This window comes from Phyllostomus discolor, chromosome 6, assembly GCF_004126475.2.
Source record: "Phyllostomus discolor isolate MPI-MPIP mPhyDis1 chromosome 6, mPhyDis1.pri.v3, whole genome shotgun sequence".
NCBI lineage: Eukaryota > Metazoa > Chordata > Mammalia > Chiroptera > Phyllostomidae > Phyllostomus > Phyllostomus discolor.
Window position 1 is genome coordinate 128490152 of NC_040908.2, and position 13380 is coordinate 128503531.

The window sequence follows — 13380 nt, forward strand, 5'->3', positions numbered from 1 at the left end:
CTGATACCCCTATAATTTGGATGTTGGAATGTTTAAAGATGTCCCGGAGGTTCCTAAGCCGCTCCTTTTTTGAATTCTTCTTTCTTCATTCTTTTCTGTGTGGTTGTTTCTTTCTTCCTTCTGGTCCATTCCATTGATGTGAGACCCAGCTTTCTTTCCATCACTATTGGTTCTCTGTGTATTTTTCTGCATTTCACTTATTGTAGCCTTCATTTTTTCATCTAATTTGCAACTAAGATCAACCAATTCTGTGAGCTTCCTGATCACCAGTGTTTTGAACTGTGCATCTGATAGGTTGGCTATCTCTTGGTCACTTAAAAAGATGGGTTCTGGAGCTTTCATTTGTTCTTTTGTTTGAGCCATCTGTTCCCCACCCCCCACACCCACCCCGGCCTTTGGTCTGGTCGTGCCTGTTACATATGAGAGGTGGGGCCTTAGGTGTTCACCAGGGCAGGGCAACCCGGTTGCTGGGTTGTGACGCTCTACGTGGGGACGAGATCTGAGAGGGAACAATGGCGTTTGCTCCGCTCTCTGCTGATTTCAGTCCCTTCTGCCACTTCCCCCAAGCAAACTACACCTTTCTGGTGCTGATTCCCATGTGGGTGGGCTTGTGACCCCATGAGTCTTTCCAGTGACCTCTCCTGTGAGGCTGGAAGTCTCTCCCTGTGCCTCAACCCCCTCAGGTGTTTTCAATCAGTGCCCCAAGGCTTTATTTCCCAGCGCTAGGATCCTGGGTTGCTCTCAGTGCCTTGCTTCACAATTGCCGCCTCGCTGGGTCTGCCAGTTGCCACGCCTCAGCCAGGGTTTGCCAGCCACCGCTTGCGCACCCAGGATCTGCCCGCTGCGGTCTTACGCGCCAAGTCCAAACGCTCTTTGTGCCTCGCAATCCCTCTCTGCCGAGCTTCCCAACTCCGCCCCTCCTACCAGTTTGGATGAATGTGTCTATTTTAACTCCTTGGTTGTCCAACTTCCATACAATTCAATTTTCTGGCAGTTCCAGTTGTTATTCTGTTTCTAAATTGTTGTTGTCCCTATCTTGGTTGTGCGAGGAGGCACAGTGTGTCTACCTATGCCTACATCTTGGCCGGAAGTCAACTTTCAATATTATTTTGTATTAGTTTCAGGTATACTTGTGGTATATTTTATTTATTTATTTATTAAATATTTCATTTATTTACTTTAAAAAAATTATATTTTATTGACTATGCTATTAGTTTTCCCAATTTTTCTCCCTTTATCCCCCCTCCACCATGCCCCCCAACCCTTCAGCATCCCCCCATCCTTAGCTCATGTCCAAAGGGTTGTACATGTAAGTTCTTTGAGTTCTCTGTTTCCCATACCATTTTTGACCTCTCCCGATCTATTTAATGCCTACCAATTATGCTTCTTCTTCCCTGTACTTTTCCCTCCTATTCCTCCCCTCCCCCTGTCCACTGAAAACCCTCCATGTGATGTCCATTTCTCTGATTCCGTTCCTATTCTAGTTGTTTGCTTAGTTTTTGTTTTCGTTGTTTTTCTTTCTTTTATTTTTTTAGGCTCATTTGTTGATAGTTGTGAGTTTGTCGTCATTTTACTGTTCATATTTTTTATCTTCCTTTTCTTAGATAAATCCCTTTAGTATTTCATATAATAAGGGCTTGGTGATAATGAACTCCTTTAACTTGACCTTATCTGGGAAGCACTTTATCTGCCCTTCCATTCTAAAATGATAGCTTTGCTGGATAGAGGAATCTGGAATGTAGGTCCTTGCCTTTCATGACTTGGAATACTTCTTTCCAGCCCCTTCTTGCCAGTAAGGTCTCTTTTGAGAAATCAGCTGACAGTCTTATGGGAACTCCTTTGTAGGTAACTCTTTCCTTTCCACTAGCTGCTTTTAAGATTCTTTGTCTTTAATCTTGGATAACTTAATGATGATGTGCCTTGGTGTGTTCTTCTTTGGGTCCAACTTCTTTGAGACTCTCTGTCCTTCCTAAAAGTCTATTTCCTTTACCAGATTGGGGAAGTTTTCCTTCCTTATTTGTTCAAGTAAGTTTTTAATTTCTTGCTGTTGTTCTTCTCTTTTCAGCTCCCCTATAATTCAGATATTGGAATGTTTCAGGTTGTCCCCAAGGTTTTTGTAAAATTCTCTTCACTTTTTTGAATTCTTGTTTCTTCATTATGTTCTGGTTGGATTTTTATTTCTTCCTTTTCTTCCAAATCATTGATTTGAGTCCTGGTTTCCTTCCTATCACTGTTGGTTCCCTGAATATTTTGCTTTATTTCATTTTGGGTATCTTTCATTTGTTTTTTTCATTCTGCAACCAAGCTCAATCAATCCTGTGAGCATTTTGATTACCAGGCCTTTAAATTCTCTATCAGATAGGTTGGCTATCTCCTCATCGCTTAGCTCTCTGAGGTTTTACTCTGTTCTTTTATTTTGGATCTATTTCTTTGTCTTTGTGTACCTGATAAGTAGTAAGGGGTTGGGACCCTCGGTATTCTTCCCCCTTCCCCGCAGGGCAAAACTTCTGGCTGTACTGCAGGGGAGGGGCCAGAGAGGGAAAAATGCAGCTTACCTGCTCGGCTCTAGTGCATTTTTCAATGAACTCTGTGTGAGACTGGGAGTTTCTCCCAATGAGGCAAGCCCTGCCATAGTCCACAGTCAGCTCCGAGTCTCAGTTTCCCCTTAAGTCAGTCCCTCCCATGCAGCCTGCCGCCTCACCCCACAGTTCACCATCTTACTGGTCTGGTTGCTCTGTTTGAATGTTTCTTTAATTCCGTGGTTGTCCGAGTTCTATGCAGTTTCATTTTCTGGCACTTCTGGTTGTTTATTGGTTTTAGATTGGTTGTTTTCCTCCTTTTGGTTGTGCGAGGAAGTGAAGGGTTTCTACCTACTCCTCCATCTTGGCCAGAACTCCCAAGAGTTCATCTTAAAAGAACTACTTATTTCAAAGAGAGGGGGTTGGAGGGAGAAAGAGAGGAAGAGAAACTTTAATGTGTGAGAGATATATTGATTGGCTGCCTCTCACATGTCCCCAACTGGGGAACCTGGGCTGCAACCCAGGCATATGCCCTGACTGGGAACTGAACCTGTGACCTTTTAGTTTGCAGGCTGGCACTCAATCCACTGAGCCACACCAGCCAGGGCTACTTGAGGTATATTTTAAAAACAACTTTACTAAGTACATTTATTTTGGGAAGAATCAAGTCATAAAATCTAAGAAAATTCATTAATTGAATTTTCCATATGAATAAAAAGGAAAAAACAGAATTCAGAGAAATGCTAAAAATTTGATAGAGTTTAATATTAATTTTTTATATTCTGATAAAACAATACTTCTTTAGTATAACAGATATAAATCCTGTGTACGTGATGTATACATGTATACACATCTTATGACCCAATATTATCCTTAATGTCCCCATCAAAGTCAGCAGCAAGACAATGATGCTCATCACCTCTCCTATTTTTAGTGCCATGTTCTAACCCACTGAGCTATGTGGACACTGAACACCCCTCCTATTTTTTATTGTTGCTCTAGAAATGCTAGTTAATGCAATAAGACAATAAAACAAAATAAGATTCATAAATTCTGGAAGGAGAGAATTATCAACTATATGATTGCCTACATAGAAATCCAAGTTAATCAACTGAAAAATTGTTATAAACAGTATAAGAGCATAGAACTTTTTGTGTGTATTTGTTTTATACTGGTCATTCCTATGTGGTCTTATGTTATTTCCAACAATTGGTTGACAAGCATATAGATACACAGGGCTCTGGAAGTCAGCAGAGCTTGGCAGTGGTGGGAGGCAGTGGAGGTGGGCACCAGACACTTAATCCTTGGCTGCTTCAAAAACCTTGAAGGAGACAGGTGATTCCATCAATACTGGCAGGAGTGTGTGTGATCATTCTATCTCCTAAACTCAACTCCTGGTTCAGTTAATCTTCTAAAGCTGATAACCAGGGATGAAGCCTTTTCTTTCATACTTAGAAGTGAGCCTATAAAAAATATGTGCAGCCCTTTGTTCATTGAAGCATTATTTATAATAGCCAAGATATTGAAACAATCTAAGTATCCACTGACAGATGAATGAATAGAGAAGAAGTGGCACATATATGCAATGGGATATTGCTTGGCCACAAGAAAGAATGAAATCTTTCTATTTGTGACAAGATGGATGCACCTAGAGAGTATTATTCTAAGTGAAGTAAGTCAGACAAAGACAAACACCATATGATTTCACCATGATTTCACACCATATGATGTGAAATCTAAAGAACAAAATAAAAGAACAAATAAAACAGAACTAGATTTGTAGAGATAGAGAACAAACTGATGGCTGCCAGATGGGAGGGAGATGAGAGCTGAGTGAAAAAGGTGGAGATTAAGAAATACAAATGGCAGTCACAAAATAGTCATGGGGCTATATTCCTTATTCCAGCATAAGGAATATAGTCAACGATATCGTAAAAACTATGTATGGTGCTAGGTGGTCAATAGACTTATGGGGAGGATCACTTCATAAATTATATGCTGTATATCCAAAACTGATATAATATTGTCAACTGTAATTTAAAAATTACAGACCTAGCCCTGGCTCGTGTGGCTCAGTGGATTGAGTGCCGGCCTGCAAACCAAAGGGTCGCTTGACTGGGTTTGATTCCCAATCAGGGAATATGCCTCGGTTGTGGGCCAGGTCCCAATTAGGGGGCACATGAGTGGCAACCACACACTGATGTTTCTCTGCCTCTCTTTCTCCCTCCTTTCCTCTCTCACTAAAAATAAATAAAATCTTTTTTTAAAATAAATAAGTACATATATATATATATATATATATATATATATATATATATTATAGCCCTGTCAGGTGTGGCTCCATGGATTGGGTGCCAGCCTGTGAACTGAAAAGTCGCCAGTTTGATTCCCAGTCAGGGCACATGCCTGGGGTGCAGGCCAGGTCCCCACTTGGAGGTGTTCAAGAGGCAACTGGTCAATGTATCTCTTGCACATTGAAGTTTCTCTCCCTCTTTTTCCATGCTTCCCCCTCTCTATAAAAATAAATAAAGTCTTTTTACAAAATTTTTTAAAAATTACAAAACCTTTTTCAAATTAATTAATTTTTTAGAGAGAGGGAGAGAGAAAGAAACACTGCTTTGTTGCTCAACTTATTTATGCATTCATTGGTTGATTTTTGTATGTGCCCTGATCAGGGATCAAACCCGCAATCTTGGCATATTGGGATGATGATTTAACCAACTGAGCTACCTTGCCAGGTCACAATTTTTTTTTTTTAAAGAAGGGGACGTATGGTAAATTAGAAGAATCCTGGAAGCCCTGTTCCTTATCAGCACCTCACCACAGGCTGCAGCCAGAGCACAAGCTGCTTGTTGTCTGAGACAGGCGGTAAGACCAGTTCAAATGAAGTATCCAGGCTAAGAAAACAGAAGCACCATCTCTTTTCCCAAGAGCAAAGCCAGAGAGAGATAGGAGTGTGGAGAAGGGAGGAAAGGCAAGAAGGGCTCAGGCATCAGCCACCTGAGAGGAGAGTTCCTAGTGTGTCAGAAAAGGGAAGGGAATAGGTCTTCAGGACTTGTCATGCTTCTGTCTGCCCTCTTCTGTTCTAGCAAGTGATAAGGCCTTCCTCCTGGCTGTCTCTTCACTCAGCACCTTGGCACTTTGACTTGTTCTCTCAATCAATCCATAAGATAACCCTTAGTAGTGAGGGTTTTCTTTTTTAAAGGCTTTATTTATTTTTTAGAGAGGGGAGAAAGAGTGAGATAAGCATCAATCATTGCCTCTCACGCATCCCCCACTGGGGACCTGGCCCACAACCCAGGCATTCAGTTTGCAAGCTGGCGCTCACCCCACTGAGACATACCAGCCAGGGTAGAAATGAAGGGTTTTGGTTTGTTTTTTGTTTTTTGTTTTTTTCTTGACAATTTTGTGTATTACTACAGATATCTTCTTGTGGTAAATATATTTGTTTTAGGTTACTTTTCTTCTTTTTATTTTTTTAATGCCATGTTGTCTTTAATTAATTACAAAGACTCTTCCAATCATGCTACCTAGAGCCTGTCTCACCCACTGCTCTGTTTGGCTACCAGTGTCTCTTCAGCAATGCTGAAGCCGATAGCCTTTCCACAGGGAAAGGAGATCCATGGTTTGTTGCCTTTGCCAGTAACAAAAATATTGGAGAGCTGGGGGAAAGCTGTTGCCACTGGTGTTTTTGGCATGAACTATGTCAAATGAACCAGGGAGTGTCTCTCTGTTGGGTTACCACACCAGTTCTTCCCAAGTCAACACCTCCAGTCACCATACACAGCTTACCAGGGTCAAACTTGATGAAATCAGTACTTTTGCCAGTCTCCAAATCAATCTAATGGTGTCATTCACCTTGATGAGGGGATCAGGGTAGCAGATCATGTGGGCATCGTGCGTTACAGATGAGGAATTCCTTTTGTGCCCATGAAGACCTTCCTTACTTTGCACAGTTTGCACAAGGCCTCCTCAGGTATAATCCGATGGACAGCAAAGCGACGCTTGGTGTTACAGATCAGACAGAAATTCTCTCCAGTCTTGTCAATGCTGATCTCACCCTTAAAATCAGCAGGGGAGGTTATATCCATTGGGACCGCGCCTTTGATCTTAAGAAACCGCTGCATGCAGATCTTCTTTACCTCATCTCTTGTTAGGGCACATTTAAGTCCATTCCTTAGGAAAATGATGAGAGAGAGACATTCAGCTTGTGGGGACCGGTAGATGGCCAAGGCACAAACACAGCGGTCAGTTTATCCAGCATCCAATGCTTTGGAGATACTACATGCTTCAGATGCTTCTTGGGACTATGGGCCACAGCTGCTGTGCCAGGCACGGAAAGAGCTTCTTATTACTTTTTAACAGAATCACAATATAGTTTTGCAACTTTTTTCATTATATCTTAGATATCTTTTCATTTTGTACATATAGCTCTGTCTCATTATTTTGTGAACTGCCGTTACTTAGTAGTTAGTGGACATCTGTGTGGCTTCTGATTTTTGGTATGATAAACAATATGCGTAGAATGCCCTTCCTCCAGTTCTCCATTTGGCTGAGTTTCTCACTTCATTCTGGTTCCTGCTCACATGACACCGCTCCAGAAAAGTCTTCCTAGATCACACTGCTTAAAGTAGCACTTCGCTCTAACCCTCTACCATTTCTTAATCCCTTTTATTTTTTAAAAAGAATTTATCACTACTTGATTTTTTTGTACATTTGGTTTTTTATGTATTTTCTATATTCACCAGAGACCTCAAAAGTTTCATTTAAGTAAAAACTTAAATGAATGCCCTGAAATTGAAATGCCCTGGCTGGATAGCTTAGTTAGTTAGTTAGTCAGTCAGTCAGAGTATTGTCCCTGTATGCCAAGGTTGTGGGTTCAATCCCTGGTCAGGGCACATATAAGAATCAACCAATGAACGCACAAATAAGTAGAACAACAAAATTGGTATTTCTCTCTCTCTCTTTTTTTCCCATCTCTTCTTTCTCTTTCTAAAATCAATCAATAAAAACTTTTTAAAAACAAAATTTTGTTTCACTGGTGTGTTTCTAGTGCACAGAGCGGTGCCAGACCCACAGGAGAATCTCATTAAGTATTTACTGAATGAATAAATATAGCGATAAACATTCTCTTACTCATTTTTGCAAATCTGTGCAAATGTTTCAGTGGACTTGCTAGGTCAAAGAGTATCAATACTTAAATTGTAACAGAAAGCATCAAAACAGTATTTTTAACATATGCTCTGGCTGGTGTGGCTCAATGGATTGAGTGCCGGCCTATGAACCAAAGAGTTGCCGGTTCGATTCCCTGTCAGGGCACATGCCTGGGTTGCAGGCCAGGTCCCCAGTGAAAGGCAGGTTAGAGGCAACCACACATGGATGTTTCTCTCCCTTTCTCCCTCCCTTCCCCTCTGTCTAAAAATAAAGAAATAAAATCTTTAAAAAAATAGTACCCATTTACACCCATCCCCACAGTATATAAGAATGTATTTCCCAGGACTTTTGCAACACAGGATAGTATCAGTCTTTATGACCTTCCCTCTTGATTTTAGAATTTAAAATACATGTAGGTTTTATGGCAAAACAAAAAAGGTGCAAGCCTACATCTCTGGGGGTCCCACTTCCCTCATTCACACCGTACAAGCTGTGCACCCTTCTGTCTAGACGACTTCAGCGTCACACTGCATAATGGGTCTAGCCCATAGGGGGTGGGGGGGGGAGTGGCGTGCAGGGACTCTGTCTTCATCATGTCTCCCTTAGTTCCCACCCTGACCTGACTCCATTCTTGCCAGGGGAGAAAGAACTTGTGTTTAAGCCAGTAGTAATAGAGTCTCAGAAAGAGAGTCTGAGTAATACTAGCTCCATGACTGTGTGGTGCGAGCTGATCTGGGTTTCATTTTCTTCATCTGTAAAATGTGAGTATAAAAATACCTCTCTTGAAGGGTTCTGTAAAGATTAGATAAATATGCAAAGCATCTGGCTCAGTGCCTACCCTTTCACTGGCACTAGGCCTCTCCTAGCTCCCTCAAATCACCCAGCTCATTGTAGTACTTAGGACATTTCTCATATTCTGACCTGTATAAAGGTAATGAGGAGTGGGTAGACACAGGTGGTGCTTGAACATAGCAGGCACTCAGTAGATGACTGTCAAGTAAAGTCGATTTCTGCATTCAGGAACTAGTTCATCCTTATTCAGGAAGTAGGTGTTTTTCCATGTATACATTTAAATCACCAGTTGTCTGATCAGATCACACACTATTGGGCAAGCCACGGGGTGAGCTCATCTCTGTCCTGTCTGAGCTGAACAAGGCCTTTTACAGAACTTTAAAACTGACTCACCACTGAGTCATCAAAACACAGAATACCCAAACACTCCTGTTGCTACACAAAAGACCAGCATGGGCTGTCTGTTTTTCCTCCTTTCACTCTTCTGAAGAGACAGGGCCCCTTGACTCATTGGAGAAGGGTCATCACATCTTTTATGCTGCAGTAATCTGAACAAAGCTGGTTTAAATAAGCACAGTGTGGTCAGCAAACAACAGGCAGTCCTCGTGGTCATCCAGGTCATTTCCTGTCTATGCCACTAGCCCAAGAGAGGCCATTAATCAATGATCTGAATGTGTACTGAGCCCTGGCTTTCTGTTGGCACTCCCTTATGATTCTTCCTATTCATAGCATTTCTCTGAAGTGACCTTTTCAGTTATTGAAATTCATTAAGAATACAGATAAAAGCAGCCTTTTGTGCCTCTGTAAAGGATGTAAAAAAGGAATATTGGAGAAAATGGGGCTACTCAGTTCCCTTCCAGTAGAAAGGAGTTTTAAAAAAGCAAGTAGGAAGCACCATGTTTTGGTTAACTGCTTCACAGAACTATAATTGTAAATATGTTGGTTAAGAACTCCACTCTTAGCTAGGAAGGATAGGGCCAGGGATCATTAGCATTTTCTCTTGGGAAAGTCTTGAAGTTTGTGTCATTGCCACCGGGCTGACCGACTGCAGTGGACTATCAAGTCTTTCAAGATTAGGTGGCCTATGGAAGGGCTGAGATACCTGGGAACAGGCCTGAAGCCTTCTTTCACGAATAAGGCTTATTATAGTCAAGGTTTTGTGCATGTAAAGACACAACATTTAAGTGCCCTAGAATGGTTTCTCATAGCTGAAGACCCCAAGCAAAAACTCAATGAAGGTTCTTAGATCCTCAAACTTCTTGCACATAGTTCACATAATTCATATAATCCATACCTAAAATATATAATGAAATCTGCCCTTGATCTACCTTGTATAAATGTTAGAAGGATAAATGGCAATCGTGTATTACTGAGTTAGCCAAAAAGTCCATTTAGTTTTTTCTGTAAAATAAAAGACACATTTTTCATTTTCACCAACAACTTTATTGATTTGGATATTTTAAGTATGTTGGCTACCTCCCACGTGGTATAATGTTGATTGTTCTCAATTATTGTTTCCATTTGATCATTATAAACTTCAACTGGTCTACCTGACTGTGGAGCATCATCCAGGGAGAAATCTCCAGCAGGAAACTTACCAAACCACTTTTGACATGTTCAATCAGCCACCGTACCCTCTCCACCCACTGCACAAATCTTTTTTTGCCTTACAGTTGCATTTTTCCCTTTCTTGAGATAATAAAGGATAATATGCCAAAAATGTTGTATATTTTCTTCCATTTTCAATATTTTAATGGCTACACATTAACCAATTTTGATAAGTGTTTTTTTTTTATTAAAATTTTTTTTTTAAGATTTTATTTATTCATTTTTAGGGAGGGAAGGGAGAGAGATAGAGAGAGAGAGAGAAACATCAATGTGCGGTTGCTAGGGGTTATGGCCTGCAACCCAGGAATGTACCCTGGCTGGGAATCGAACCTGGGACACTTTGGTTCCCAGCCCGCGCTCAATCCACTGAGCTACGCCAGCCAGGGCGATAAGTGGTTTTTTTTAATGTATGCAGATATGACAGCTGTCACAATACAGTCTAACAAAATTGTTTCGAGTAAAGTTCAAGACATCTAAGCGCTTCTTAATGGAAAAAAACAAAAGAACTTTTTGGCCAACCCAGTAGTAGTCCTTAAAAGCTATTTAGACATGAAAAGAAATGTTTACTTCATTAAAATACAATCTCTCAAATGATCACTTTTCCTGAGCTATGCTTTTCAAGTAAGTCCTTATTATATCAATATTATCTGTTTTGATTTGATTATCCTCACTGGTTACAAAACCATTAACAAGTGTGGATTGTTCTCCAACAATAGTGTGCTATAATTAAAAGCACACATAACATTTATTGACCACTGTAAGGAACAATGCTAGTCTCACATTTAATGCATTGAACAACTAAGGAGGAAATGGATTTGACTATACCACACTATATTCTCAAGGTGAGCTGATGAACGAACATGTGCTGAAATAGTCAAACATCATCCAAGTCATCCATCAGAGGGTATTAAGACAAGTGAGAACAGGCAAATCTGTACCTGGGAAGTCAAACAGGAGCAGTGGCAGGAGTTACCACATTCTAGCCTGAGATCTGGATTCCTTGGGCCAACTGGCAGTTGGTAACCGGCAGTTAGAGCTGGGTGGAAGTGAGTGAGGTCTGCTGAGAGAACCAGCCGAAGAGAAAAGGTAGAGATAACAAGGAAGATGAAGAAAGATAGCTTAACTTTTTAAAGTTTATTTGGTTTTTAAGAGAAAAACAGATTTGACCAACATGAGGGTTTTTTTTTAAGGTTTAAAACATTTATTTGAGTTTTGAGAGAGAGATTGATTTGTTTTTCCATTTACTTATGTGTTCATTGGTTGCTTCTGGTGTATGTCGAGACTGAGGACTGAACTTGCAACCCTGGCGTATTGGAATGATGCTCTAACCCACTAAGCCACTTGACCAGGACCAATATGACTTTTTATTTTTTTAAATTAGAAGTCCGAGTAGGCTCTTGTGTCGAGAAAGTTGTTATTTCTCCAGAATCAAAAGCATAAATTAGAAAAAAATTCAGCTTTACATAAAGACTGGCTAATTGTATGAAACCTTCCTACAGACTGAAAAACTAGTTCCCAGTTCTGAAGGATTCTAAAATTCAAAGATGCATTCTTATGTTAATAATATGCACAGATATCCATGTGCTTGTATAAAAAGTATTTGAGAGAGTGACTTAAGAATTTCAATAACAAATCTTTAGAGCAGGAATCTTGCTGCTTGTGCTAAGGAAGGTAAATGGGCTGACAATAGTGGTATTAAAGTGCTAAGTCATCTGTCTTTAATGGGGATAAACAGGTTGAGTTTGTTCTGCCAACATCTAGAGGCAAAATTTTTACTCAGTTAGTATAACATTACCACAGGCTCGTGGATTCTGTAGAAGTTGCTTAGCAACATTATAGTTAGAAACAACACTGGGTAGGGAAAGAACAGGAAATTTGATTAGTTATGTCCTAGGGCAAGTGGGTGTAACCCTGTCTCTCCAGTACAGTAAGTACTTTCCTCAGAAACAAGACATTTTAAAAATCAGAACAATCATTAAGAATTTCAGTTAGGACAGTGCCGCAATTAAATCATAACATTGTGCCATGTTCTCAGCTGGTGGAGGCAGGGCATGGGTTTCATACTCATTTTGGCACTTTTGTTTTAAGGAACACAAGATTTTTTTAAAATAAATGTTCTGGGGCTGACTTTTAAATTTTTATTTATTAATTAGAAAGACAGAAACATCAATATTGTTCCACTTATTTGTGCATTCATTGGTTGCTCCCTGTATGTACCTTGGCTGAGGATCAAACCCAGAATCTTGACATATAGGGAAGATGCTCTAACCAACTGAGCTACCTGGCCAGGGCCCTGAAACACAAGAGTTTTATTAAATTATTCCAGAAACATGTATTAAGTGCCTCCTCAGGGGTCAAGGGACACTGCTGGTTGCTGAAACTCTAAAGACAAAACTTGATCTCAGCAGGCCCAGGGTAATCAAAGTGTTTTATACAGTCTATGCCAGGTGTGACAGCAAGTGTGGTGTGTGGAATATTGTCTTTTACTTGGAAGTAGAGTAAGTCAAGGAAGGGCTTTATACAGGAAATGGTTCTTATACTGAGTCTTGTTTTCAACTTTTAAAGAAATTCCTTTCCCCCAGTCATTCTGTACATTTGTTGGGAATTTACCTCTTCTGTTCTGTGTGAGGGCCTGGGTGCCAAGAATTTAAAGTTCTAGGGCGGTGGACCAAGAACTCTTCCTTTCCTATTGGGAACCCAGCCCTTTTGCCCCAGCCTAGTTCAAGGACCTCCCAGTTTAGGGAAGCAGACAAGGGGTCAAATTAAAAGTTGAAAAAAAACAACCTTTCATCCAGGAAGGGGACTTGGGCTAGGGGCTGAAGGAGTAGGTGGGAGACTTCTGTATCTTTTGAATTTATATTAAGAGAGAAAAATAAATCAACAAAGATTTAAGGGCTTAATTATCATGAAGAAGATGAGCATCTAAGTCACATCAGAATACTGCAATATACAAATAGAAAAGGTCCCTACACTCAAGGGGTTTCATTTTCTAGAACCGGACAGTAATAAATAACACACTTTGAGACAGATATAAGCCTGTTAAGGAAATAAAGCAGGGCGCCCTGGCCAGGGGTAGCTCAGTTGGTTAGAGAGCATCCTTCAGATTTGTCAAGGTTGTGTGTTCCATCCTGCTGAGGGCACATACAAGAATTAACCAGTAAATACATAAGTGGGACAACAAAACAAATCGATGTTTCTCTTTCCTCTCCCTTCCTCTCTTTCTCTAGTCAATAAACTTTAACAATTAAAAAAAAAGAAAGCAGAGTGCTATGAAGGGGGAGAGGGGATGTGATAGCAATAGGGGATA

The 13380-nt window shown here is 40.5% G+C and overlaps 1 pseudogene; it reads right to left on the minus strand.

The window, feature by feature from the left end:
• Window positions 1–6054: 6054 nt before the first annotated feature.
• On the minus strand, window positions 6055–7112 carry LOC114498962 (annotated as a pseudogene).
• Between the last annotated feature and the right edge of the window lie 6268 nt (window positions 7113–13380).